Source organism: Miniopterus natalensis, chromosome 7, assembly GCF_054644295.1.
Source record: "Miniopterus natalensis isolate mMinNat1 chromosome 7, mMinNat1.hap1, whole genome shotgun sequence".
Classification (NCBI taxonomy): domain Eukaryota; kingdom Metazoa; phylum Chordata; class Mammalia; order Chiroptera; family Miniopteridae; genus Miniopterus; species Miniopterus natalensis.
In genome coordinates, this window is record NC_142087.1 from 67,387,520 (window position 1) to 67,403,463 (window position 15,944).

At 43.8% G+C, this 15,944-nt stretch overlaps 1 protein-coding gene across 1 annotated transcript in view; it reads left to right on the forward strand.

The window, feature by feature from the left end:
- Window positions 1-1,525: 1,525 nt before the first annotated feature.
- The window catches only part of WDR7 (WD repeat domain 7), a 273,398-nt gene continuing 258,979 nt past the window's right edge, over window positions 1,526-15,944 (forward strand). The window contains exon 1 of the mRNA XM_016223510.2: window positions 1,526-1,659. The gene's annotated coding sequence lies outside the window, so the exon portion shown is untranslated. The remainder of the gene's footprint in view (window positions 1,660-15,944) is intronic.

Consider the following 15,944-nt stretch of genomic DNA (forward strand, 5'->3'; position numbering starts at 1 on the left):
CTCTCTAAAATCAATAAAAATTTAAAAGAAAAAAAAAAAGAAAGAAAACACCAGAGGGCCTAAAGGATGCCGCATGGCCTAGTGAAAGAACAGGGGGTCTGCCATCCAGGACACTGACGGGTCGGCGACCTGGCGTTGGGAGGACGCCTAAGCTGGGGAGGAGGGGAGAGAAAAGGTTGCCATTTGCAGGAAATAAGAAACTCTACCTTCAATAATAAACTGTTGAATTAAAGCCTTTTGCCCAAACCAACACTTACCCCTCTTTTTGGCAGATCGGCTAGGACCTTACCCTGCCTGAAGCGGTAGTTCCTGCCCTGCTCTCAGCCCCCAGCCCCAGCTTCGGGCCTGTGCGATCGCATTTTGCTCCTTAAGGTGCGACCCAAGCCCCACAGTCACGGCAGCACCTGGGAGCTTCCTAGAAACGGGGACCCTCGGGCGCCGCTGAACCCGCCGAGGGTTCAGGATCGACTGACTCGGAAACTTCACCGTAACAAGCTCCCCGGCGGATACTTTGGAGGCTGCAACACAATTCTTACTTTGTCCCCTAGGTCAATTGATGAGATTATAAAAGAAAAACTAAGCCGTGGGATGAAAATATTTTCTATCTTTTTAACAGAACTGACCACTGGCCATCAGAATGGCCCCGGTTTTCCCCTGGCTACCATTCATTCATTCATTCATTCATTCATTCATTCATTCATTCTTCATTCATTCATTCCTTCATTCATTCTCCATTCATTCATTCATTCCACAAATATTTCGGAGGAAAAGGCAGCAGGAGGGGACATTAACATCTGTAGAGCTCGTTCAACCTGCAGGCAGCCCTGAGGTTACGGTGCCCATTCTGTCTGCGGAGGAGTCGGGGGAGTGAAGGGAAGCGGCCCGGTGCCCGGGAGGCGGGCGGCGCCGGGACCCTGGGGACGCCGCCCCGGCGCCGCCGCCGTGCCGCCCGCGCGGCGCGAGCCCGCCTCCCTCTCGCCCCCGCGGCAGCGCGGGCCCGGCCAGGCCCCCTCCCCCCAGTAGCGCGGCGCTTCCCCCGCCGGGCCCTCTGTGGTGCGCCACCGCTCGATCTGGGCGCCGGAGGAAATCAGTAACCAAGTTGCGGGCCTAACACTTTCCAGGCTCTCGGTCCGAGTCGTGGAGGCAGAAGAGTCCACGTGCCAGGTCCCGGTCACAAGGAACCAACACCTACCCTCGCCACTTCACGCTGCCTTCCATCTTGGTCCTCCCAGCGTGGGCATGCGAGGCGAGAAGGGAGCCTAGACCACACTTCCCATAACCAAAATGGCAGCCGCGGCGCTCCTTGCCCACACTTGACCCCTTCACTTCCGTTCCGTCTCCATGGTTCCAGCTTAGGCCCGGCGTGTATGGAAACGTTGAGCATTTCCCTCCCTCTCGTTTTTTTGCGACAGTTGCTGCGAAGTCACGGCAGTGGCGGCCGGCGTCAGCTGATTTACCGCAGCGCCCGCGGCCGTGGTTGGCAGAAGCGGCTCCCCGCAGCCCAGGTCGGGGAGACGGCAGCTGCGCGGGGGGTGGCGGCCCCAGAGCTTTTTCCCACCCGCAGTCGGCTTAGATGCGTCCTTGCCTTGTGCTCCTTTGCCGGGGCGTCTACGGGTGATCCGACAGACTGCATCAGGGCTGGAGATGAAGCTGTGACAGGTAGGGAGCGGGCTTTCGAGCCTCCCCAGGGGGATCGCCGGAGCGGGATGTGCCCACGACGTGGAGGTCAAGGGGCCCGGGGGTCAGGGGTCACAGCCCGCTCCCTCCGGGGGCGGCGCCGGCTGTCGGAGCTCTGCTGCGGGAAGCTCCCTGCTGGGCTGCACCTGAGGTTCAGGCCCATAGCGAAGTCGGGGTCTTGCCTGCGGGTCTTTGGGGCGCCCTGGCCTGGTAAGTGACATCGTTTCTGGCGACACTGGCTTTGGTGGTGAGATGGGATCGCTCTGCTCTCAGTGGCAGTCTAAACGGGGCGAGGCGCTTAGTGATGATGGGTGGGCTGGTCACGGACAGTGTTTTCCGGCCATGTGCTTATTTGGGGGATCCATAGGGTCCCCCCTTACCCACCGGCATTCCTCTTGAGCGTGTCCTTGCCTGCGGTGTTGAGACGCCTGCTTGAGTTGCATCTTTGAGATGCGCTAGGACTCGGTGGGAGAGGATGCCTGCGACGCCCTCTCGCAAACGGGAGGCAGCGTTCCCAAGCGACGAGTTTGCAGTCGGCACTACCCTGCCTTTGATTCCAAAATTGCGTTTTCAAGTTTTGATTCACCTGCTCTGCCAGTGTCTCGAGGGCTAGGCAGACTCTGCTGGCTCTCAGAGTTTGCAACAGCGGTAGCTACAGTTGCGTTGTTGCTGTCGATGCTGTGCATGAGCTGCAGCTGGCTTGCACAGTAGCATTTCCTGGGAGCCAAGAAAGACAAGCTGTGACTCCTTCAGGTGTTAATTGCTTAGGTCTTCGTGGTGAAGATGACAAAAATCACCAGCTGTATGAAGAATTGACTGAGTTTTTTGAAATTTTGTCACACGCACACAAATGTTCTTGCTTTATAAGAAACTTGTGACAGGATGGAGGGGAGTTTAAAAGTGAAAGTGATGTGTTGAAATTAGTAGGAAGAATCAAAAACTGCCTTGATTTCATCCCAAATAACAGGTCGTGGTTCTTTCAGATTGGAAAAATGGAACAGTGTAAGTAGAAAATGCCTTGTTAACTTCAATTATAGGTTATGGTGGAGAAATTCATTTGTTTCAATGTCTATCTTCATTTTTTAAATGCCCCAGAGCCCTACTTAACAGCAAAACTAGAGAATACACTTTATTGTTTCTTATTGCCACCTGTAGCTACATTTTAAAAGATCTTGATAATTAGGTAAATCAAAGGAACTGGGCTTTGCCGTATTTGGGTATCACTGTGGGAACTTAAAATTTGAGGTAGTGAGCCTTGTGTCAATTTTATAATTTTATTTTTATCTTGGATATAAGTTCTGTTTTGAACTAAAGGAAGAGGGGGGATTTATCTATGTAACAGTATTAACACTGAACACTTTGATAGTGAGCTGGTCTTGTGCCTTTGGCATGATAAGGGTAAGATGATACTTAGCTTTAGTGGTTTGCTCTATGTTTGGTGTGATTCCTTGAAGTTTGTTTTGGACTTCAGGTGCAGAGAGAGGATTCAGTTAATCTTTCTCGATTCAGTGATCATCACTGGGCTCTTCAAGGAGTGTCTCCTGTTTGTTTGTCTCTTTTTTAATTTAATTTTTTTATTCATTGTCTTTTATTTCCAGTTCTCACTCCATTCCCTTGGCTACCAAACCCATAAGCAACCGTTCTAATATGTGTGCTGTGTATCCTTCTGTTTGTATGTGTCATTAATGTATGTTGTTTTGGGTGCCCACATTTTCAATTTATAGAGAGGATATCATTCTCTATATCTCATTAATTTTTTTCTCCCTATTGTGTTTTAAAGATCTGTTCGTGTCTCTGTCTATTGCTTCTAACTACTACACAGTATTTCACAATGTATATCTACTATATTTTATGTCTGCTCTCCCATTTGTGGATGCCCACATTTACTTTAATTTTCCTACCACTATCGACAATACAATGATAAACATACCTGTAGACCTCTATGATGTTTTCTTTGAGATTTATATCCAGGAGTGTGATTTCTGGATCATAGGTTATTTACGCACATATTTTATGTAAAGACTGCCAGGGGGTGTTCCAACAAGCTGCAAGGGCCTGTACTCCTGTAAGCAGTTCATGAGAGTTTCTATGTCCTTATATCCCCACCAGACTAATAGATAACACAGTAAAAACTCATTTTAAATTACATTTCACCATGCCTAAGGAGACTGAGCCTTTCTTCATGTGCATTTTATCTTTCGGGCTTCTCCCTTGTATAGAATTGCCTGTTCACCCCTTTCCCCGTTTTCAACTGGAGGTTATAGTCCTTTCCTTGTTGATCTGCAGGGGTGCCTTTAAATATTACAAGTGCATCTGCTCCTATTCTGTCATTTGTTTATAATCTATAGTTGTGATATAATCAAATTTAAACAATTTTTTTGACTTAGGATTTTTGTTTTGGGGGTTTTGTTTAAGAAGTTTTTCCCCATCTCTATGTTTCAAAGTTACTCTCCTATTTTATGTACTAACTTCATAGTTTTCTTTTAAATTGATGGGTCTTTAACACATCCAGATTCTGTCTTTTTACAGTCATGCACTGTGAAACGATGTTTCAGTCAGTGGACTATGTGTATAATGATGGTCCTGTAAGATTATAATGCAGCTGAAAAATTCCTATTGCCTAATGATGCCGTAGCCGTCATAATGCCGTAGTGCAGGGCGTTGCATCAATACTTACTGCCGTGTTACAGTTGCCTACAGTATTTAGTACAGTGACGTGTTGTATAGGTTTGTAGCCTAGGAGATATAGGGGAACAGAATTTGTCACCGCCAAATATGTCTCTTTGCCATAAGGATTATTTTAGGCTGGTTAGTTTTAAGAAACAGCTGATAGGGGAGAAGTTCTGAAATCCAAGGAGAAGTTACCCTTTGATGGTTACACTTGTATGTGTTTTTCCCTCACTGAAAGCTGGGCATGACCTTTTCTGTAGAAACTCTTATCATTGCAGAAGACAGTGTTGCTAAACCTGCAGAACAACCTTACCCCTGTTTATTGTTGTTTTCCTTGTGGCTTCTCATAATTGGCTCCCCACCCTCAACATTTTTTTAAAAAATATATCTTTATTGATTTCAGAGAGGAAGGAGAGGGAGAGAGAGAGAGAGAGAAACATCCATGATGAGAGAGTCATTGATCGGCTGCTTCCTGCACACCCCTAATTGGGGATCGAGCCCGCAACCCAGGCATGTGCCCTGACCAGGAATCAAACCTTGATCTCCTGGATCCTAGGTCGATGCTCAACCGCTAAGCTACGCCTGGCCGGGCTCAACATCTTTTTTGCTGAAGATTTTGGGAGTTACTCAGAGTTCATGAGTCTCTTTCATGTACGCAGGAGGTACACATGTTATTAAACTTTTGTTTGTTTTTCTCCTGCTAATCTGTCTTTTAGTACAGGGATGTCTTAGCCAAGAACCCTGAAGGATAGAGGGAAATTACTTTTCTCCCCTATGGAGCAATAAGCTATACCATGTAGCCTCGGTGTGCAGTAGGCTGTACCACCTGTGTTTGCACTCTATGATGTTCACACAATGATGAAATCACCTAAGGATGTCAGTCGATGGTAATTGGTGCCAATTCAACACCAACAGGAATCCCCAATTTGGGGTGTGGTGAAGGAAACTGTTTTATTCAGTGCAGGCAGCTCAGCTGTGGGAGCAGCAGGATTGTGGAACAGTTCAGCAGTGTTCCAGCTCGACTGTGAAGCAGCGGGGCTGGAGGCAGCCCTGGGTCAAGGCAGCTCTGCTGGCCCCAGTCCGGTCGCTCCACCCTGCTCCGCTCTGTGTTGCTTTGCTCCAGCCTGTTCTACGGTTCTGAAACACTTTTTTTTTTTTTGTATCTCAGGGCAGTCTGGGAAACAGCCTTCAGTCTTTGGTGGAAAGGAAAATGCGCTCTCCCAGCCAGAGGGGAGCTGACTTACAGAGAGGAGCTCCTGCCCTTGGTCCCTGATGGTCTGTCCTCATGCAAAAGCTCAAAGTTCATAGTGGAAGTTTTGAAATTATTTTAGTGCTTGTAGAGTTAGGCCTGGAACTAGGTAGTGACTTTATCCGTGGGTTTATCTGTTACATTTCTCTGTGACACGTGTTTTATTTGTTGGGACAGATAAACTTCACGGTTAGAGTACGGGGTTAGTGAGGCCTGTAAGTTCTGTTCCCGTTTTGCCCATCTCGTTGTTGCACTTTATAAAGAGTTAGCAATCTTACATACAGGGGTGGCCAAGGGTAGGTTTACAATAAATAAATAATAATACATGAATAAACTCTGTGTTTGACATACTCACAACTGTAAGCCAACTCTGCCCGCCCCTGTGTATGCGTGCCATTGATCATCGGCAGAACCGACTGAGAGTTTATGTATCACTTCGTGAAATCCTGTCATCAGTAAGCAGATACCTTGTGTTCCTACTTACAGATACTGCAACAGTGATGTTCGCTTAAAAATTGAACTCCTTGCATGTGGTTCGTTTGTCTTGATCTGTATCTGATACTTAAAGCAACTTTGCACAAAGATTTTGTTGGGAGAAGACCTGCATCATTACTGCATTCAGAAAGTCCTTGTCCAAGGGGAATTTTAATTTCTTTTCTATTAAAGAACATACTATACTAAAAAAATATTAAATATTTTAACTAACATTAGACATCTTTTCCATTATGTTTTGGTGATATTTAATGAAAATGTAGATTTTTTTGACTGATGTTTGCTTGGGATAGTGGAACAATAAAATGGTGGAACAATAAAACGTAGGGCACTGGTCCGTTCAGGATGGAGAAAATTTTAGAAGTGATAAGGCTTATATTTTGTAGGCTCTTTTAGAATAGTAAATTACTGGAAATTCATGATTTTTTAACCACTGTCTCCCATTCAGCTTAGCAAGTGTAATTTATAACTTTCAAGGTCATTGACGATATTTTACTAGTGTTTAGCACATGTATATTGCTCTGTATGCTGGTAGCTCGTATATGTCAGTGGTAACAGATTCGTGGAGTGTGCCAGTTACCTCCTGTCCTCACATTCAGGTCATTTATTTGACTGCCTTTTCACTAATAAAATATCACTTTACTTAGTTTTAAAAAGTTTTGGGATTCATTATCAGGCCTTAGTGAGTGGAGCTAGTAGTGAGTAGTTAAAATAAACCATGTCAGCTAATGTGCTTCGTCAGTCCTAAGATCCGTCTTGCAGTGTTTGTATCACAGATAGAATAAAAGAGGCTAGAATATCAGCAAAACCTTCAGCTGGGGAAAAACAATCAGTATGTTAATACATTTGATTAAGGAGACATTAATTGTTAACATTATTATAGAAAACTCTTCTGTGGAAAACAAAGCATGTAAAACCAAGATGTATTTTGCTGATGGGTACAACTTTTTTTTTAAACCAAGACAAATATATTTCATTCATTACTTTGTTCATTTATTCAACAAATATTTGGGTGCCTCATATGTGGCAGGAGTCCTAGGCCCTGGGAATACAGTATAGAACAAAACAAACTAAATCATCACCTTCATGGAGCTTATGTCATCGTAGTGGCAGAGACAAGCAAGAAATTAGAAAATTTGGTATGTTAGATGATCATAAGTATTCTGTAGAAATATAATAAAGTACTGTTGGAATGGTGGGTTTTGCAATTTATCATGGTCGGGAAAAGCCTCGCTGAGATGACATTCTAGCAGACGCCTGCAGGAGGTAAGGCAGTGTGCACGGAGGAAGTCTGGGAAGCACTGTTCTAGAATGGGACCCTGCCCGGTGCCTTCGAAGAAAACCAAGAACCAGAGTGGATGGGGAAGAGTACGCGAGGGAGAGGTCAGCCTCCTTCATGAGTGAAGCAGTTGTGTGGTTTTTCTTCTACTCGGAGTGGGGCCGGAAGCCACAGGGAGATTCTGAGTGGATGTGTGACGTGGAGTGACTTTATTTTAATAGCATCACTCTTCATGTTATGTCGAGACTGTAAGGGAACAAGGCTGGGAATGGAGACCAGCTAGGAGGCCGTCGTGCTGTGCCTAGTGGGAGATGCTGGCGACCTGGAATGGGCGGGTTGTGGTGGAGATGTCAGGGAGCCACTGGGTCTGGATATGCTTTGAGGGTATCGGCAGTAGAGTTTCCCGAGGGACTGGGATGTGGAATGTGTGTGTGGGAGAAGTGTCAAGGGTGATTCTAGGATTTTGGCCTCTGGCACTTACAGATGGAGTTGCCATTAGCTGAGGTGGAGAAGATTATGGGGAGGAGCCAGTTTGGGGCAGACGACCAGGGACTCATTTTTGAACCCGTCAAATTTGAGAAGTTTATTAGCTATCCAGATGTAGATATTAAATAGGAAATCGGGTGCGTGAGACTGGAGTTCAGAAGAGAGCCCCAAGCCACAATTTGGGGCTTTGTTGAAATAGATGTTGATACCTGTAGATGATATGTAAAGCTCTGAGAATTGGAGAGATCGTTGAGGGAGAGAGGGAGGGAGGGATGGTTGCCAGAGAAGAGAAGGCAACATTTAAAGGTTAAAAAAAAAAGGGAAAATGGAGATTAAAGCCAGAGGAGTAGCAGGAAGCCGTGAAGACGTGGAGGCCAAGTGAAGAAGCGTTTCGAGGAAGACGAGGTATGAACTGTGCCAGGCGCTGCTGCTGGGTCCCAGGAGATGTGGAGTAGGGTCTGACATTGGGCTTCCTAGTGGCGTGTGATTGGGGACCTTGTCAACGGCAGTTCTGAGCCGGCAGAACGTTTTCCTCTCGTCTGTGTGGGAGGAGGGGGGACTGCTGCACATGTGACTTGGAAGGAGGTTGTTTCCTCAAGGCTTACAGCTGGTGATGGGGACGCCGGGGCCTTCCCGAGGCAGTGTGATCGTCGGAGCTTCACACTTAGCCAGCACACCTCCTGGTCCCTGGACACTGTGACGGATTCGACGTCCAGTACGGGAAAGCGTGTTTGTTTCTGCTTCTGGGCAGTGTCACTTATGGACAATGAGAAACTTCACTGCTCAAGTTAGAATTTTGATGGCGATGGGAAGGGAAGAGGTGGGAATGGTTGGAAAGGCAGCTGAGAATAGAGGTGGGTCAGGGATAAAGCTGAAGCTGGTTCTACCAAATGGGATCTGTTCTCCCTAAAATGTAGGGGCTAGACCGGCCGGGCGTGGCTCAGAGGTTGAGCGTCGACCTAGGATCCAGGTAATCAGGGTTCGATTCCCGGTCGGGGCACATGCCCGGGTTGCAGGCTCGATCCCCAGTTGGGGGCGTGCAGGAGGCAGCCCATCAATGACTCTCTCATCATGGGTGTTTCTGTCTCTCTCTCTCCCTCTCCTTTCCTCTCTCTGAAATCAATAAAGATATATTTTTTTAAAAATGTAGGGGCTAGTTTACTTTTAGCTTAAGCAGTAACTCTTGAAATGGAGGCAGGTTGATGATGGTTGGAGCATAAGAAGAGTTCAGACACCCTAATGGCAGCTGCAGAAATTTTAAACATGATTCATTATGCCTTAAAATCTATGAATCATTTTAAAAACTCTGATTTATTTTTGACCACATAGCTCTCCAGTGCTTCAAAACCTGACTTTCATGTGCTCAGGGCTGGCTTAGCAATAAGAAATAAGTGTAGTCTTCTGTTGCCATCTGCTCGTTCCACATGTCCTTTTGAAACTGAATACTGGAACTTCCTTTTACAAAGCAGTCCTAAAATGCCAAGTTCATTGGGAACAGATTTCTTGCCACCTAAATAAGAAAGTATAATCTTGTCAATTTAATGACAAGTTTTGTGTTCAGAAGGTTGTGTCCCCCACAATTCTTTTTTCTTTCATGTTACATGCTTTTATTTTAAATTTTTTTATCTTATTGTTGAAAGTATTACAGATGTCCCCTTTTTCCCTCATTAACCCCCTCCACCCCACATCCACCTCACCGCACGACTCTTTAACTCCAGAAAGCCTTTGTTCTGAGGAAGCAGCTCAGTAATTTCTTCAGGACATTTTATGACCTATCTATCTCATTGCATTATAACAGTTTTCATTATCTGAGTCAGTTTTTTCCAAGTCTTCAATAAAATGGTAGCAAAAGCACAAACAAATTTGTTACCTTTGTTTTAAAATATGCTTTTATTGATTTTAGAGAGAGAGGAAGAGAGAGGGGGAAAGAGATAGAAACATCAATCATCTGCCTCCTGCATGCTCCCTGCTGGGAATCGAGCCCACAACCCTGGCATGTGCCCTGACTGGGAATCGAGTTGGTGACCTCTTGGTTCATGGGTTGACGCTCAACCACTGAGCCATGCCAGCCGGGTGAAAATTTGTAATCTTAACAGTCACTTCCTTTACATCATCCTATGAATTTGACTTAAACACACTAGTTTGACAAATGATGTTGGAATGTTCTCTGAGAATCTGAATAAGCCTTTAACAACTTTTCTTTCTTCTTTCATTGCATCTGTGGCAAATATATTTAGCCATGTAGTGTGTAGTCCCTGCTTCTCATATTCCCTGTTGGTAGATGGGCAGTGTAGGCCCACTCTTCTTCATGTGTGACCGTTCTCAGGAGAGAGGATTTGAATTTGTTTTTGTCTACGATTCTCAGGAGTCCTGCCTGGGGCACAGGAAATACACAGCCCAAGATGACATTGACTCTCCTGTAAAAATGCCTGTGTTCTGGGATAGAAATACATCTTGCTTTTGCATTTGAGAATTAGAAAAGCAATAGAGAGAAATTAACATCCACCTGATGCTAGATTTTTCATATGTAATCTTAACTGTTTTATAGCTTTTAGAAATCACATGGGATACCAGTACCATGGGATAGTGCAGAACAGGATGGGCTTATCAGAGTGTCACTCCATAGGTTACTGATAGTTTTAAAGGGGAAAAAGTCGTTATGGTGGAAGAGCTGGCAGCCCCTGCCTTGGTCAGGTGGTGCAGGACCGCGGGGCGTTAGCACGCCTGCTGTGCTGGTGCCCTGCGATTTGTGTGTCATCACTATGAAGCATTCTCGCCAGAATGTCTCCCTCGAACCTAATGATGCCTTTAGATCCAACTCCCCGTTTGTAGGAAAAACGATAGAGGAACAAGGTTAATGGTATCATAAAAAATTAAAACAAATCTAAAATGTAGACCAATCTGTTTTGTTTTTTTAAAGTTAATGTGAAGAAAAATGAGGCGGGACTGTTATAAATCTAACAACTGAAGACATAATTAAATGCAGTTTGTAAAACTTGAGTATTTCACTTGCTGGTTTAAAAAGTTATCACAGACTCTTCTTTTTTTGACAATCAGTAATGTGAACCTGACCTGGATTGTAGATGCTATTCGAGAATTATGCTATTGATGATGGTGATGGTGATAATGCTCTTATGTTCACGAAGGAGAATGTTCTTATTTTTAAGCTCTGTATTTTAAAGTAGTTGGGGTGAATTGTCATCATATATGTAGGTTGTTTTCAGAGGATTCAGAAAAATGTCTACGTATAGGGGTTAAGGATAGATTCTTGTTGAAGCTATATGTTTTTTAAAACTTCATGTTGTGTGCGTATGTGCATCTTTAAAACAAAAGAACCTGGTGAATCGGGGCCATTGTACTTATTCCTTTATTTATTGAACTATCTTTTTGAATACAATGAAATACCCAAAGTGTGTGTGTGGGGGGGGACCTTAAAACCAAAGGATTTATCCTGAGAATTAGGATTCCCACTCAGTCCAGTCTCATACCTCTCTTACTCTCCCTTTTCAGAGGTAGTCATTATTACTGTTTTTTTAAAAAAAAGTTGGTATCATTACAGAATTATTACAAATGTTGTATGTGTATAGATGTGTGTATAGATGTGTGTAGATACATATGTACCCCCCTTTTAAAACCCAAAATGGGAGTGTATTTTACACACCTTTCTCTCCCACTATGTATTTTGGAGATTATTTCATATTTTATATGCAGTGTTCCATTGTAAGGCTCTGTCATAATTCATTTTACTAATCCCTGATTGATGGGCATAGAAGTTCTTTTCATGTACCTTTTAACATTTAGAGAAATTTTCAAACATATAGAAATAGAATAATGTAATGAATACTCTTGTACTAAAAAGAGCTTCAACACTTAAAATGAGTTTGGGTTCTCCAGAGAGCAGACTCTGAGGTGGGGATTAGCACTCAGGTTTTTTTGGGGGGTGCTCTTACTACACCCAGGGAAAGAAAGGAAAGGAGGCAGGTTTGGCTTGAAAGAAAAGATGAGCTGTGATGTCTCAGTGTAGCTTCAGTGGGCTCTGGGGGCAGTTCTGAGGATGGAATGAATGACCCTTCTGGAGCTATCCTGAATTGATAGGAGGGGGCCTAGCTTTTATGTCCCCCAAATTGATCGGTCATTGGATGTGGACCGTCCCACTGGAAGGCTGCAAGAGCTTGTACAAGATGTCTCCCTTTGGCTGGGGCAATCCTTCATGGGGCTGATGACCCAGAGTTCTCAGCAGCTGGGGTGATAAGTCCTGTATTCCTAAGGAGCATGTGGACAAATACTGTTAATCACACTTACGATCCTGTTCCTTCTTCATCACTTCTAATACCTCTTACCCCCATTCCCCTCTACCTTTCCCCAAGTGCCACTGAGCCAGGCGGCAGCATGTCATTTTGCCCATAAATACTACACTGTACTTTCCTTTGAGTAATGTGTTTTAGTGAAATCTTGATTAACCAGATTGACTGGAGAATGAAGTTTTCTGGTAAATAGAATTGTGTGACAAATGAAGATAATGTAGAATAGTGACCAGTACTTATTCATTAGGAACAAGAGGTCTGCTTATGCCTATGAGCTCTGAGATCAGTTTACAGTGTGATCTTGAGAGAGTCGCTAATGAATCTAAATATCCACCAGAATAAAAATCTGTAACATGATAATGAGCTATACTTCCCTACATTACTAGATTACTTTTTTTGTCAATTACAAAAGACTTTCTTTTGCAACCTCTTAAAGGTTAGAAGCAAAAGCAAAACAGCAGGAGGTAGGCCCATATTCCACCAACTTTCGCAGTGACTCAGCTTACCGATACAGGTGAAGGATGAGTGATTTCTTGCCATTCATATGGAACACCTTTTGTTGAATTCTCTGGTGCCATTTTGTGAAAATATTTTCTGAGCTGTAATTTGTCTAAGACCAGATTATGCCTCTGTCCCTCTTCTACCTCATTCACGTTCTCACTTTCCTTCTACCCCTCGTGCTTGGTTCCTCCCACGTTTCTTTTCTTTTTTTAAAATATGTTTTTATTGATTTCAGAGAGAGGAAGGGAGAGGGAGAGAGAGAGAAACATCAATGATGAGAAGGAGTCATTGACCGGCTGCCTCCTGCACATCCCCTTCTGGGGATCATCCTGCAACACGGGCATGTGCCCTGACCCAGAATTGAACCGCAATCTCCTGGATCCTAGGTTGATGCTCAACCGCTGAGCCACACCAGCCGGGCCCTCTGTTTGGGTAGTAAGAGTCAGGTTTAAATCACTTGGCCTGTTTCACGTTGCTGTCAGGGTGAACTCCAAATTCCTTAAGATGTCTGTCCTGCCAAGTCCTTTACAGTTGTTGCATGTTGACCTGTTGGTTCTGGCCTCGATATTCTTCCTTTTTGCTGGGAATGCCCACCCTAGTAGTGTTACTGACCAGGAAGAACTGGGGCCTAGAACTGTAGCTCCATGTGCCTCTTCCTTGGCTAATCCCTGCTCATTCCCACTCATCATTTCTTCCAGGACCCTTCCTGGACCAAGGAAGCCAGATTAGGAAGTTCATCTTTTATGTCTTTACCTATGACTCGTGGTCTCAGGGTTTCTCCTGTACCACACTCTGTGAATGCTGTTTGCATGTATGTAAGCACTACTGGATGGTTGAATTGCTTTTGTTTTATCTACTGTTGTAATACCACGATGCAGGCACAAAACGGAGACTTGGGAAATCTGCTCCAGAATGTATACTGACTATTGTTATGAGGTCAGGATTTAACTTGAAAACTACCTTAAGTACTGGAAAGGGAGTTTGTAGTGTTATTTTTGATAAAGTGATGCAGAACTGAATTGTCTTGTTTGCAGAGAATAGAATTGTGTTTGACAGACATACACAGTGGCACTTGTATATTGTGGCAGAAAGTCAATGAAAGATATTAACCTGCTGAGAAGTTCAACTTTATTAAATATTAAGTGGGGGCGCTGGAAGAAACCGGTAGATGTGGAAGCAGAGTGTGAAGAAGGGCCAGGGTTTGTGGGGTGTTTAGGGTTAATATTTACTGAGCATCTGCCATGTGCTAGGTATTTTACTAGTTGCCTTACATATTTGCTTTCTTTTAATCTTTTTGACAGCTTTCTGGAAGGAGGGTGTTTTTGTGCATCTTTTACAGGTGGGGAAGCTGAGACCCAGACGGGTAAGTTTTTTAAGGTCGCATACAAGGGCCAGGACTTGAGTACAGTTCTAATTGTGAGCTCAGTGTTCCTTCAATTATTATTTTCATTGTTGTTGACTGAAGTTAAAAAGCCAGGCATGCTACTTTGGCCTTAAATCCCTCTAAGAAGTATCCGTGGGTTTAGAATGCAGTTTTGCACCAGTGATATTTCACCAAAACTTGAGGAATCAGTGCTCTCCAAACTGATACGTGAATTTGATGCAGCTGCAGTCATAATTGCAGCAGGCTTTTCTGCAGAAATTTACAAGCTGATTTGAAAATTTGTATAGAAATGAAGAGGACCTAGTGTATCAAAGGAATCTTGAAAATAAGAACTAGCATATTTCCATGCTGGAAGGAAATATCACTGTGTTCCTTTGGGGTGTAAATTTCTTGAATTCTCTTATAAGCTAGGCAGGACTAGCTTTTATATACTGGACTTGTATAAAGTTTAAATATATACACATTATACAGTGACTCTCCTAAACCATCTAAGTCAAATTCATCTTTCATATGTTGGCTGACTAATGATACGTTTTAATTACCTTCTGCCAGTGTGAGAAGGGGCCTGGGGACCGGAGGATGGTGGTATTTGTTTCCCTGTCCTCTCCCCACCTTCAACAAAGCTCCCCCTCTTACTCATAGGGGCCTTAAACTTTTTTCTTTACTGTAATTTCTTGTTATTTTTACCACCTCGTTTATGCCACTGATATTTTTCTTACAAACTTTGGGTGTGTAGCATCTTTGAACATGCAGTTAGGAGTATTATACATTTATATGTAACAAAACTCAAAAACCATGGCCTGAAGCAAGTGGGAAGTTTATTTTCCCCGTTAACAAAAAGTGTAGCTAGAGTTAGAGGAGACTTTATGAAGGCTGAGTTCTCTTATATTTTGAACTAATGCAGCATCTTAGCAAGGATGCATCTGTGTCCGGGGAGAGGTGGCAGAGCCAGTGCCCAAATGTCCTCAGCAGTTTTCTCTGCCCTCAAGTTTTGAACGTTCCCCAAAACCCGCCTCCCTACAGTCTGCCCCCAACTCTGATTTAATACCCTGTTATCTAGGAGGTTTTAATATCAAGTGTATTCTGAGGCCTAGGAGCACAAATGCGCTTCTCCATGTGAGTCCTGTAAATGAGACTCTCTGCTCCCCTTCTCTAGCCAAGAGCTGATGCCTTATTCTCTTGTGTCTTTCAAAACGTCCTCCAGTTGCTCACCAAGCCCTTTTGATGGATTATCATTTATTTAGAAGTTGTTTCTGTTTCTTCTGTATTTCACTGGAATGACCCTAATCCCAAGCGGTAAGACATATCCACATCAGCTACTGATTGTGATTCCCGCTGCAGCTTCATTTCAGGTGTCCTTTAGGGTTATCTTTTAAATGTCTCACCTAACAGACACTTTCTTTGTAGAGCTTTTGTAGAGTATACCAGACAGGAAATAGCATTGTGCATTATTTAAGCACCTTTGACAGGATATATATATGTATCTTGGGGTCAGGACAGGTTAGTCTTTACAGTCTAATTTCTTTGGAAATACAGCAGTGAAATTTGCATTCTGGTCCCCTTCCCCTTCTCCACACACACACAACATAAAGTGGTAACTCCTTGCCTTGGTTGGGCAGAACTTCTTACCTTAATCCTCAGATAAGAGTTAACTATGATCCCCTAGAAGGTATAGTGACGTTCTTTATCATTACTTCCTAAGAGGAATTGCTTTTTAGATAATTAAGTAATTTTAGGTTATGTTCTTTTAAAAGGATGTATTCCTGTTGAATTGTTTTCCCCTAAAATCCATATGTTGAAGTCCTAACCTCCAGTACCTCAGAATGCAACCTTGTGTAGGTTTTTATAATCAAGTTAAAATGAGGTCATCAGTTGGCTCCTAATCCAATATAATTGATGTCC